Source organism: Lolium perenne, chromosome 1 (assembly GCF_019359855.2).
Source record: "Lolium perenne isolate Kyuss_39 chromosome 1, Kyuss_2.0, whole genome shotgun sequence".
Classification (NCBI taxonomy): Eukaryota; Viridiplantae; Streptophyta; class Magnoliopsida; order Poales; family Poaceae; genus Lolium; species Lolium perenne.
In genome coordinates this window covers 96,544,419-96,557,489 of record NC_067244.2, presented here as the reverse complement: position 1 = coordinate 96,557,489, position 13,071 = coordinate 96,544,419, and positions in this window count along the sequence as shown.

The following is a 13,071-nucleotide window of genomic DNA, read 5'->3' as shown; positions in this document are numbered from 1 at the left end:
GTTGGACTCAACGCTTCAGGAACACCGCGGCCACCTCTGTGCCGATCATAGTTTGACCATCGGTTTCTTTGATCCGAAGGAATTTGGCAAATAACTCATCGGCTGCTATCCTTTCGTCGGGAGTGAGGACGTTCTTCCAAGAATGCTTAGGCTTGGCTTCAAGGACGTCGGAAAAGCAAGGGAGCTGGGACTCGGTTGATGAGGAATCCTTAACATAAAACCATTTCAGTCTCCATCCTTGCATGTATTCTCTCACTGGGAAACTGAAATAGTTAACCTCTGAACGGACAACAAACCCCACTCCTCCAATGACAAAAGATCCATTGCTACTGCTGTACCTCTTCACGAAGAAAGTTTTCTTCCACAACCCAAAGTGAGGCTCGATGCCCAAGAACGCTTCGCAGAGGGTGATGAACACAGCAACGTGGAGGATTGAATTGGGGGTGAGTTGCCACAGTTGGATTTCGTAAGTCCGCAGAAGACGATGAAGGAATTCGTGGCCAGGAAGCGAGAGACCCAATACAAGAACGGTAGGAACATCACGGTAAAACCAGCAGGGGGATTGGGCCGAGAAATCGCACCTGGAAGAATCACGTTCCCCTCGTAGGAGGAGATTAACCCGAGGCTTTGGGCCCTCTTCTCATCACGCTTCGTGATGGAGGATGCTAGCCAATCTCCGGGTTTGGTTATTGAGCTTGGCGGCGCTGGCGGCGCCGGAGCTGGGGGAGCAGCATTTGGAGCGCTCCTCTTCGGAAGATTTGAGGAGGCCTTGGCGGCGGCGCCACCGCTCGTGGAGCTGGCGGCGGCAGCGAGGTTCTTCTTCTTCACCATTGCAAGATCTGGAGAAGATCTAGAAAGCGTTGGTGGCGGCGCAATGGTTGCGAAAGAAGGAGGAAGAAGAAGGACATGAAGATGCTACAGTGAATATGGGAGAAGATTAAAGATTTTTGTCCTCTGGAGATTTTAAGAGAGGGAGAACTTGAGGACTGCGTGGGCACGTGTCATTGCTGCCAGTTCATTAAGGGTTCCTTTTTCCTTTGGTGATTGCGGAAATCGAGGAGGCGCCTTGGTAACCATACGAGAAAGGTGGATATTACTTAAAGATAGAGCCAGACAGAGGAAAAATGGGGCCAGCAGGTCGCGTCTTGTCAGTCAAAATCGAAATGTCAGTAACGTCATCAGTGATGTCGTAAGGAATGCTCGAAGCATTCGAAGGAATGGAAAAGGTATCGGATGGTGAACTTGAGTCTACGCACGGATTGCAAGCATCCGTACTTAGACTCGGGGGCTACTCCCATCGGGAGCACTGGACGCGCACCCGATAAAATGAGGACTCGAAGATATTCCTGTGAAGAAACGTCTGAAGGAAAAGATGGTTGCTCAGCTCGAGTCTGCACCCGGTTGCAAGCGCCCGTGCCCAGACTCGGGGGCTACTCCCATCGGGAGCGCTGACGCGCACCCGTCAAAACTTTTTTGCACTCCAGGATCATGCCCGGGGACTCGATTCTGTGTAGGGTAGCGTTGTTTTGCCATCGGCAGTTAACCAGCAAAAGTTGGGCACGTTACTCATTATCCCTTATGCGCAGAAAATAAATCGGATGACTTATGAAGACTAGCAGTAAAACTTCGGCAGAGCAAAACGTTCGAGTGGTACAACTTGAGTCTACGCACGGATTGCAAGCATCCGTACCTAGACTCGGGGGCTACTCCCATCGGGAGCGCTGACGCGCACCCGACAGAAGAAGATGATGCTGATTCAAGACGAATAGGAGCAATCAAGGAGAAGAACGTTAAGAGGAGGCATGTTTTAGTCTCTACCCAAACTATTTTCAGCTAGACACTCGGGGGCTACTGATGTGGGCATTACCCTTCGGGTAACCGATATTTCCCTACCCTGTACAACCTAGTTGGAGGCCCATAAAGATACTTGAAGGCAAAGCGGGCCACTTGGATGGCGCACCAGAAGGTTCCTTGGCGGGCAAGACAAGGAAGGAGCCGAACAAGGAAAGTTTAGATTTAGAACTACTGTAAATCTAGTCGTACACGGTTAGACCTCTTGAGACCTGGCCTCCTATATAAAGGCCAGGAGAGGGGCTGCCGAGGGACACGATCAATCATAGCAATCTTAGCCACCAGAAGTCTAGAGCTAGGTCGCCGCAGCACTTAGCCTCTCGATGAGATCTCAGCCGAACCCTTCGGCACCCCATTGTAACCCAATATTTTCATAATCAAGATTAGACAGGCAGGACGTAAGGGTTTTACCTCATCGAGGGCCCCGAACCTGGGTAAATTGCTCTCCCCGCTTGTCTATGAACTGATGTCTCGTGTCAGCTTACAGGATTCCATCAACCCTAAGCCCCAATCGGAGGGCATTGCCGAGGAGTACCATCGACACTCGAACCACCAACTCGATAGAGGTTGCAGGAAAAGACCTTCCGGTAGAAGTCCAGCAAAGAGATCGACGAATCAAACCCGAGAGATCTAGAAGGGTGAAAAGACCGGAAGGTTGATAGAAGTGCAAGCAAAAGACCAAATGGTGGAAGTGCAAGCAAAAGACCAACAATCGGTAGAAGTCACCAAAGAGATCACAAAGGTTCGACAAGGAGATCGAGTGATACAAGATCTAAGATCTATGGTAGGGTTTCCCTCAAGGGGTAAGAGCAAAGCTCAAGTTCTTCTTGGTTCTAATTCTAACCCTAATTCGTGGCTGGCACCAGCATATATATTACCAAGATCTAGGGAGGGGTAACTTAGTCATTTGCGAAAAGTACACAGCCACAGGATTCAAACGAACGATCCAGATGTCGTTGACTTGAGGGGGGCCGGCAGTGCCGGTGGTCCAGGGGTGGCAGTGCCGGCCCGGGGCGGATCTTGGCATCGAAGGCGTCAGGCCGGCAATGCCGGGCTTCCTGGGCCGACAGTGCTGGGCTGTTTCGGCCGGTAGTGCCGGGGTGCTCTGGGCAGCAGTGCCGGCCTGTAGGTGGCGGCAGTGCCGGCTCTGGGCTGTCTCCTCCGTTAGCAGTGTTCCTTCTTCTTCTCCAGTTCCTTGGTGCGTTAGCAGCGTTCCTTCTTCTTCTTCTTCTTCTTCTTCTTCTTCTTCTTCAGTTCCTTCGTGAGCTTGGTACCTGATGACACATAGAGCACTTGCATGAGGTAGCATTCCATCCAATGAGGTGTTTAATGTATATGTGGAAAGGAGCGAATTCACCTCTTGTTGTATGGTTTGGGCTCGAGCTAGTGTCATTGGGCCACGAGGAGGGCTTGTCGGTCTTGATGTAGTGTCGTCCTTCGGTAGGGCTACATCACGCGTGCACTGACCTGGCCAGCCCGCGCCCATGCCACCCAGAACGCGCCAGAGCGCGCCAGGACACGTCCCTGGATGCGACGGTGCAAGGCCTCGCCCGGACGCAGTTGACCTCCCCTCGCCCTCTCTTTTCTCTCGCACACTCAACACGTCACCAGCAACCTCCTAGACAACCTCACATGCCCGCCCGTGCACTGTCGCCGACGCCATCGTCGATGTCTGCCGCCACGGTGCCGCAAGGACACTGACGTCGCCCGAGCCACTCCGTCCCCCATTTTCCATGCCATCACGCCCGTCGTGCTCACAATGACGCCAATAACAGCTCTGTGTCTTCTCCCACTCCTCTCCGACGCTGTAGCTCCGTCGCCACCATCACCATGCCCGCGCGCCTCAGACTCGCTTGCCCGCTATAAAGGAGCCCCTCCCCAAGCCTTCTGAGCACACCACCTCACTCCCCTCCTTCCTCCCGCTCTCCTCGACCACTTCCCCCTCCACATTTCCGCCGGAGTCGCCCCAATTTCTCGCCGGAGCCCCGCCAACACCCTGCAAGCTCCCGTCGATTGGAGCAGTTCCAGGAGAAGCCGTCGGTACAAGAAGCTTCGCCATCGTCTTCCACGTCGATCGCCACTAACGCCAAGCCTCGCCGGAGCTCAGGTGACCCTCCGACCCCCTGGTGCTCTCCGCGAGTAGCCCTTATGCTTGCCATCGACGACGACACACGTGAGCCGTTAGATCGCCATGTAATCCAACGCCTCATGTTGATCCATACCATTTCAGGAGTTAAACGTCGCTGACGAGTGGGGCCTGTTGTCAGGACTCCCGCTCATGCGAGACACGTAGCTGGGCCGGCCTTTCTCCCCTTTCTCTCTCTAGCCCGTTAACTTTTCCCGCGCAAGCCCACGTATTCAAATTCGGTTTATTTCATTTAGTTTAAATTCCATACTGGTGCCATTTTCAAATTTGAATAAAACAAAATCAACTGAGCCAAATCTTATGAATTTGATATTGTTGGAAAGCTTATGAAAATCTCTAACCAAACACTAGTATCAAACCTAGATTCATTGTAGAACTCATGTAGTAAAAATAACAAGTTAGTACCTTTTCAGTTTTCAAACAATTATTAAAAATCAACCATAAATGATTTTGAGTTGATTCCAACTCTCATAATTCACATTTCACATACTGTACATGAATATGTAAAAATATAGCATAGTTGTTACCATGATCATGGGCTAGAGCAAAATAGTGGCTATGTGGCCATTCCTAGTCCATTTAAATTACTCCAAGTAATTAATTAAATAGTATGAGAGGTTTTCTCTCATTTAATTCATGGTCCTAAGTAATTCAATAAGAGGTAATGAACTTAGTCTATATAACCTCATATTGTATTACTTAGTGTTATTAAATTGTTTCTATAGTATTATTTAAATTGCATGAGATGTAGTATCTCATTTAAATCAATTTCTCAAATGAATGAATATGAAGTGTTGACCTTGGTCAACCTAAGTCATAATTTATTATTTGAGGAGATGAAATCTTAACAAAATTTCATTGAGAGGAAATTATTTCTCAAAGGAAATAAATAGAAACCCTAATAAATATTTCAATGAGAGGAATTTATTTTTCTTTAAAAGAAAACAAAGTCCCCCACCTTGTTAATAATGTTGTGATGCTAGGATAGCTTGAGTGAACCATTTGTGTGTTAAGTCTAGCACTTAAGCATTGTTTGGTGATTGTATACCTCGTATCCGTTTATAGACGCTAGTAGCGAAGACTACCACGAGGAGGAGGAAGAAGAAGAAAACTTTGATCACTGTACCAATCAAGGCAAGCTATACTCTTGCAAGCTACCCTAATGCAAGCTCTACTTGAGCAAGGCACCAATACTATACTACTTTGTGTTTTACTTTCCAAGTCCCAGTTTTTATCTCACAAACCTTTTACTTTCATTATCAAGGTTTACTTTTATAGTTAACTTGAGTCTAGATAAGGAGTAGTACAAGAACATCAAAGTTAGCCTAGAGAGCTACAAGTTAGTTAGCACCCCTCATGACTAGTTGCTAGTGCTAAAACTAAAATTGACTACTCTAGATGGGAACATGTGAATCTTTTGACTTTAAAGACCTTGGAATGATGAGTCATTCTATTGAAAGATTTTGAAGGTGAAGGTGACTTGAATGATATGGTGATTTCGATAAAAACTGATGATTGCGTTCGGATGCGATACCATTCCAATTTTAGAGTACCCCCCACAATACCTGATTATGGGTAAGGCTTTAGCTTGAAATTTATGTGTCTTAGTATGGGTTCCCTCTGAACAAGCGTCATAGAGGTTATGCCGAGGCTGCCTCCGTTGAAAGTGAAATGACGTGAAAAGAGTTGAATGTCCTACCCAAGCCCTGTGCAGTTTCCCGGGATGGCAGATTGCTATCACTGGGAGGTCAAACTCATGGGGGAGGTGCCTATACTAGGATATGTAAGTGAAAGGTTAATGGTTGATGATCCGCATACTGAGTATGATTATTCAGGGCTATCCCTGACGGATGTAATCAAATGTTGTGGGACAAATGTGCAACCTCTGCAGAGTGTAAACCTATTCGAATAGCCGTGTCCGCGGTTATGGACGGTTGGATGGTGTAATATCCCAGGTAATGGGGTTACAAAAATAGAGGAAACAGATGTGTGCATTGCATTCATGCATACAAAATCTGGGGAATTTTCGCGCTTTAAAGTAAAACAGTCCACGATGGCGAAGTTTCACTTGACCTTGGTGGAATTGAAGTAGCTCATCAAGTCAAGCGCTATAAACCTCAATGTGACTTTGCTAAAACCTTGTTTTGGGTAGAGAGAATTTGATCTAAGGGGTTAGATCAAATGGAATTAAAACCAACACAAGAACATATGAATCAAGGATCAACTACTTGATCTTATAAGAGATCACAACATGGTAATCCTTGCCATAACATATGAACATCCATTTAATTGGAAATCAAGTAACAATAAATGGAGAAACTATTCTTCACTTATCTTTTCCATGTCCTAAGACTAATCCAGGATCCTACCATGAAACCTCATGGTATTCATTCCACTTCCACATTGGAATTATAACAAGGAGATCCACTCTAGAAATATATATCCTTCTCTATTCCAAGTTAATACACATCAAACCTAGAGAGATGTGAGAGTTCTACTATAATTATTAGAGAAGCTATTACAAACCTTAAGCTAAACCTTGGATATATATCCAAGTATTCAAATCATCATCTTTAAGAGGAACCCTAGGATATTATTCAAGACATTCCTAGAGAGAGAAACCATTTATGTTAAACATAGACATTGATGAACACATCAATCTCTATAGAGCCTAACCTTAGCTTAATATTAAAGTCCTTCCCAAATGTGTGAGACCCTTCATACTAATTCAAGCTTTACCTATTTTAGAATAAAGGACAACCTTTGAACTAAAGTATTAGGAGGTTAACCATTTCATCTTGGAATGGTAAGATAACCTAATATCACATGGGATAATACCATCTCCATGAATGATAAGGTGAGGAAGAGAATAATCCAACTAAGTTAACCAAGTGAAATCTTAGCCTAGATACCTAAGTAAATATTAGGAGTACACCATAAACCCTAGAATAAACCCTTCCTATATGAGAGAACTCAAGCTATGGAGTTACACTCAATATCGTTGAGGCAACACTTGAATGTAAGGGAAAGAACTATCCATATACCTAGATGATTATATCATCATTCCCTTGAAAGAACCCTAAGTATTATCTCAGGCATTCTCCTGGGATATAAACTATAGAGGCCACCATAATAGCTCATCCTAGAAAATAAAATAGAAGTGCTATACCTTAGTTCATCAAGACAATGCTTGATCATGGAAGTGAGAACCTCATCTAATGAGAGATACCTTAGGAAGCCAAACCTTGATCATTACAAATTGAGTGATGATCATAAAACCTAAGAACTTGAGGTAGATATATTATGAACAAGTTGTCCATGATAATGCCCTGACCATGATTTGGAGAAATAGGAGAATAATCCAAATACTAACATTTATGTGATTAATAGATATTATTCTTCACATGAAATCGTAGGGAGGTAACTAGTAAGAAACCCTAAGCTTATACCCCAACCCTAACTTGTGATTCACTTGGAGATCATAAGTAGAACCCTACCACATCTATATTTCATAAATTAAAGAACCTAAGCAAACCTTAGAGTCAAACTATATACTTTATATGGTGAGGAACCATCCATCTATATGACCAAAGTTAACTATAAAAAGAACTACAACTAATGTAGTTACTTTAATGGTAGAATTGAGAATACTAATAGAAGTTAATTGGTAGAAGATAAAAACCAATTCTCAAATCTTTAGTAATTAGAGAAACACATAAGATATGAAGCAAGTAACCATATTACCATGGTTAGGGGAGATTAAACCCTAGCCAATGCAATATGATATCATCCCAATTCTATAACCTAGAATTATATCTCAACCCTAGTTTGTGCATCACATGGGGATCACAAGTATAAACCTAAAACCATGCCTAAACTAAAATAGGAATAAGGGGATTGTTTAGCCAACCCTGAAATGAATCCAAATATCAACTTAAACCATGTTTCAAGCCAAGCTATATAGGTGCAACTAACTACTGTTTCCAAATAAATAGAAGTCTAATGAGAGGAATGAGATCCATCTTAACCATTTTAGTTTTGAAGAGGAGATTAATACTGGAAGATAGCCTAAACAATTTTCCAAATCCTTAACAACCATGATAACATGAAATAATGTCATGAGAGCATATTCTTAAATAAGAAACTAAATAATGAGCTATGCCTTGAAAGTTGTTTCTTGCAAGGTAACACAAACCTAACCATCAATAGGAACTTAAAAGGGCCTATTTGAAAATAGTATGGACCAACCTAAATTGATATTGAAAATTATGACTATATAGATGTCCATTTCCAATCCCTAATAACATTTAATAAACAAGGGTGTCATTATACCTATAAAATATTTTTAAGAGCTTATATGAAGTTATAATATTATCCTTATAAACTCCAAAGGGATTCACACATTTAAAATCCTGCAAAACAAAAAAAAAGGGAAATACAAATCAGATTTAAATAGAAAATACAAAACATGAATTAAATAAAAGAGAAAGAGAAGAAAAGTCTCACCTGGACCTTACCTACCGTGGCAGCCCACCAGAAGCCCAACGGCCTCAGCCCAACACGGCCCAAACACGCCAGGTACCCCTTCGGGTGGATAAGGTCGGAGACGAAGACGTTGTCTTCGTCTTCGCCACCGTCGTCGTCCAGGGAAGCGCCACGGCGCAGGGAGCTCCACGTCCCGCGGTCGCCGCCGGCTTCGTTGACCGCCAGCGCACGCCGAGGGCCGTATAAATGGCGCGGAAGCCCTCAATTCGACCCCTTTTCGTTCCAATCGTGCGAAATCACGAAACCCTAGCTCGCCGGTATCCGCCTCGCCTCGCCGTTCCTCGCCACCCCTAGCTCCGGCGAGTGTCTCTGCAGCTTCGCCTCGATGCCGTGATCATCCTCGACCAAGGAATCGTTCGCGGGAGCTCGGAAGCGTCAACCCCGACCGCTTCTTCTCCGCTTCCGACCACCGTCTCCTTCGACCGTGGAGTCGTCGTCCGGCCACCTCTGGCCCTGACGACACGCCTGTCATGCTCGCGGTGAGCTCCTCTTGATGAGGTCTAAGACCCCGTGTGTGGCCCGATCTCGCGGATTGGCTTCGAAACCAAGGGGGAAGATGGGAAAACGCGAGGAACACGAAGAACGCGATGAACACGAGGAACTCCGAGACTCACGCACACACACAACCCGATACACCCGATGCTTACCTCCGTGGCTCGATGGACCACGCCAATAGAATCTCCGAGGAAGAGACACGCGGTAGAATTCCCCGGGGAGAGATTGGAGTTGGAGAGGAAGAACTTGGTGAGGGAGAGAGAGTAGCTTGTACTAGAATCTCACTCAACAAGTTCAAAGTCAACAACTAAGGTGCCTTGATTACAGAGGGATGATACCCAAGGGAGACTAAGCTCAAAGTTAGGTTTGAGTTCAAAACAAGTCTAAAGAGCTAAAGGGGTGCTTGGGGTGCTTATATAGTCTTACAAGGCGTCACAGGCCGAAAAGGTAAGTTTGGGCCGAAAATATAACTTAAGTCGCGCGGAGCTGGTCGGGGAGGCCGGTCGGACCGGAACTGTGGCCGGGCGGGCAGTCGGGGGCGGTCAGACCGGGCCTGTGGCCGAAGGCAGGCCGGTTTGAGCCGGAACTGGGACCGGGCGGTGACCGGACGAGCTCCAAGTCCCCTGGATGGCGCCCGGATGTCACGAGCGCGAATCCCGGTTTACGGCCGGGCGGCCCGGTCGGGAGGCCGGTCGACCGGGCTGTGGACCGGGTGATCCGGTCGGGAGCCGGTCTGACCGGGTTACGGACCGGCCGTCCGTCTTCTCTTCCTTGCGCTCTTCGGGCGACTTCTGTCCAGCTCCATGTCCATCTTCGTGTCCATCTTCTTGTCCAGCTGCTCCTCTCCTCCCTTTGACCATGGCGTATCCTCCTCTTGGTGACCTTGATGCTCCGTGTACCTAATGACACATAACACGTCGGCATGAGGTAGCAATCCATCCAAAGGTGTACCAAGATCAAGGGTGGTGAGGAGCGAGTTCACCTCATCATGTAGCGCTTTGACTCGGGCTCGTGTCATCGGTCCACTTGGGGGACTTGTTGGTCTTGGTGTGGAGGTGACCGAAGGCCACCCCGCATCATCTCCCCCCTTGGGAAAGAGTCGTCTCGACTCTTGTTCCTCTTCATCTTCATGATATGGCGACAAGTCCGCAACGTTGAAGGTGTTGCTCACCAAGTACTTGGAGGTGGGGATGTCGATGACGTAAGCATTGTTGTTGATGCGTTTGAGAACCTTGAAGGGACCATCTCCTCTTGGCTTGAGCTTGGAGTTGCGCTCACGAGGGAACCTTTCCTTGGGAGGTGTATCCAAACGAGGTCTCCTTCTTGAAATATCCTTTCCTTCTTCTTGGCGTTGAGGCGGGTAGCTTGACGAAGCACATGTTCTTGAATGGTAGCTCTTGTTTCTTCATGAAGTTTCTTCACGTCGGCGGCGCGCTTGGCGAAGTCCATGTTCGTTCGCTCATGAAGGGGAAGTGGTAGTATGTCGAGTGCCGTGAGCGGCTCAAACCCGTAGACGACCATGAATGGACTCCTTGATGTAGTCGAGTGCTTGGCGCGGTTGTAGGCGAACTCCGCGTGTGGGATGCATTCCTCCCATGACTTCAAGTTTTTCTTCACGAGGATGCGTAGGAGGGTGGAGAGGCTTCGATTGACCACTTCCGTTTGGCCGTCCGTTTGCGGGTGCGATGATGATGAGAATAAGAGCTTCACTCCAAACTTTGCCATGAGCGTCTTCCAAAGATAACTCATGAACTTGACATCTCGATCCGACACAATGCTTTGTGGTACTCCATGTAGGCGAACGATTTCCCTGAAAAACAATGAAGCAATGTGTGAAGCATCGTCGCTCTTATGGCAAGGTATGAAATGAGCCATCTTAGAGAATCTATCCACTACCACGAATATAGAATCATGACCATGCTTAGTGCGAGGCAATCCTAGAACAAAATCCATGCTAATATCGGTCCATGGTGCATGTGGAATAGGCAAAGGGGTATAAAGACCATAGGAATTGGAGGTAGACTTAGCTTGTAAGCATGTGGTGCACCGGCGGCAAAGGCGTTCGACGTCGCGGTACATTCTTGGCCAATAGTAGTGGGTTGAGAGCATGGCATATGTCTTCTCTCGACCAAAGTGACCCATAAGACCTCCTCCATGTGACTCTTGCAAAAGCAATTTTCGAAGCGAAGACTCGGGATGCAAATCTTGTTAGCTTTAAACAAATAGCCATCATGCAAATAGAAATCATCCACTCCTCGCTCAACGGAGCACTTCTCAAAAATTGGAGCAAAGAAAGAATCGGAAGGATAGAGTTCTTTGATCTCTTCAAGTCCCAAAACATGAAAATCCAAACGAGTTAGCAAAGGGTGTTTTTGCGGGAAAGAGCATCCGCCACAACATTGTCCTTGCCCTTCTTGTATTTGATCACATATGGGAAGGACTCAATGAACTCGACCCATTTTGCATGTCGTTTGTTCAAGTTGTGTTGGCTTTTCAAATACTTCAAGGACTCATGGTCGGAATGAATGATAAACTCTTTTGGCCAAAGATAGTGTTGCCAAACTTCAAGAACACGAACCAAAGCGTAGAGCTCCTTGTCATATATAGGATAGTTGAGGCGTGCGCCATCCAACTTCTCACTATAATATGCCACGGGTTTGCCCTCTTGCATAAGCACACCACCAATACCAAGCCCACTTGCATCACACTCAATCTCAAAAGTTTTGGCAAAATTTGGAAGAACAAGAAGTGGAGCTTCGGTAAGGCGTTTCTTCAACTCATCAAAAGCATTTTGTTGGGCCTTGCCCCAAACAAACGGAACATTCTTCTTGGTAAGCTCATTCAAAGGGCAAGCAATGGTGCTAAAGTCTTTGACAAAGCGGCGGTAAAACCCGGCAAGTCCATGGAAGCTTCGGACTTGGCCAACATTTGTAGGGGTAGGCCAATTATGGATGGCCTCCACCTTGGAAGAATCAACTTCAATCCCATTAGCGGAAACCACAAAACCAAGAAAAACCAATTTGTTTTGAGCAAATGTGCACTTGGGGAGGTTAGCATAAAGCTTTTCATGGCGCAAGATGCACAAGACTTCTCTCACATGTTGCACATGGTCCTCGAGGTTTTTGCTATAAATAAGAATATCATCGAAGTAGACAACCACGCTCTTGCCAATGAGAGGACGCAAGATGTGATTCATGAGGCGCATGAAAGTAGAAGGAGCATTGGAAAGACCGAAAGGCATAACGAGCCATTCATAGAGACCAAGTTTGGTCTTGAATGCCGTTTTCCATTCATCACCAATAGCCATGCGGATTTGATGGTAACCACTACGCAAATCGACTTTGGAGAAAATCGTGGCACCACTAAGTTCATCAAGCATGTCGTCTAAACGCGGAATGGGATGGCGGTAACGGACGGTAATGGCATTGATGGGGCGACAATCCATACACATCCGTTGCGTCTCATCCGGTTTAGGCACAAGAATCACGGGAACCGCACAAGGGCTAAGGCTTTCTCGGACGTACCCTTTGGCGAGGAGATCTTGAATTTGGCGGTTGATCTCCTTGGTCTCTTCGGGATTGGTGCGGTAGGCGGCACGGTTAGGAAGCGGAGCGCCGGGTATGAGGTCGATGCGGTGTTCGATGCCTCGGAGTGGTGGTAGTCCATGAGGGAGCTCGTCGGGGAAGACATCTTGGAATTCCTGCAAAAGAGACAACAAAGACGGAGGAATGTTGGTTAAGTCGTTAGTCTCCGACGCGGGTCCCTTGCATATGAGCACATAGTGCAATATGGTGGATGGGTTCTCTTGGAGCTCTCTCCACTCACTCTTGGTGGCTAGAAGGACACTCTTGGGCTCACTCATGTATGGCTTGTGGCGCTCACTCTCTTTATGGTGGGTCGCTCCCTCTCCTCTCAACTCACTATGGATGCGGAGTTGTGCCCTCGCTAAAGCCTTCGCATTATCCGCGATGATTTGGCTAGGAGTCATCGGGCGCAACTCGAACTTCTTGTCGTTGACCTTGAAGGTGTATGTG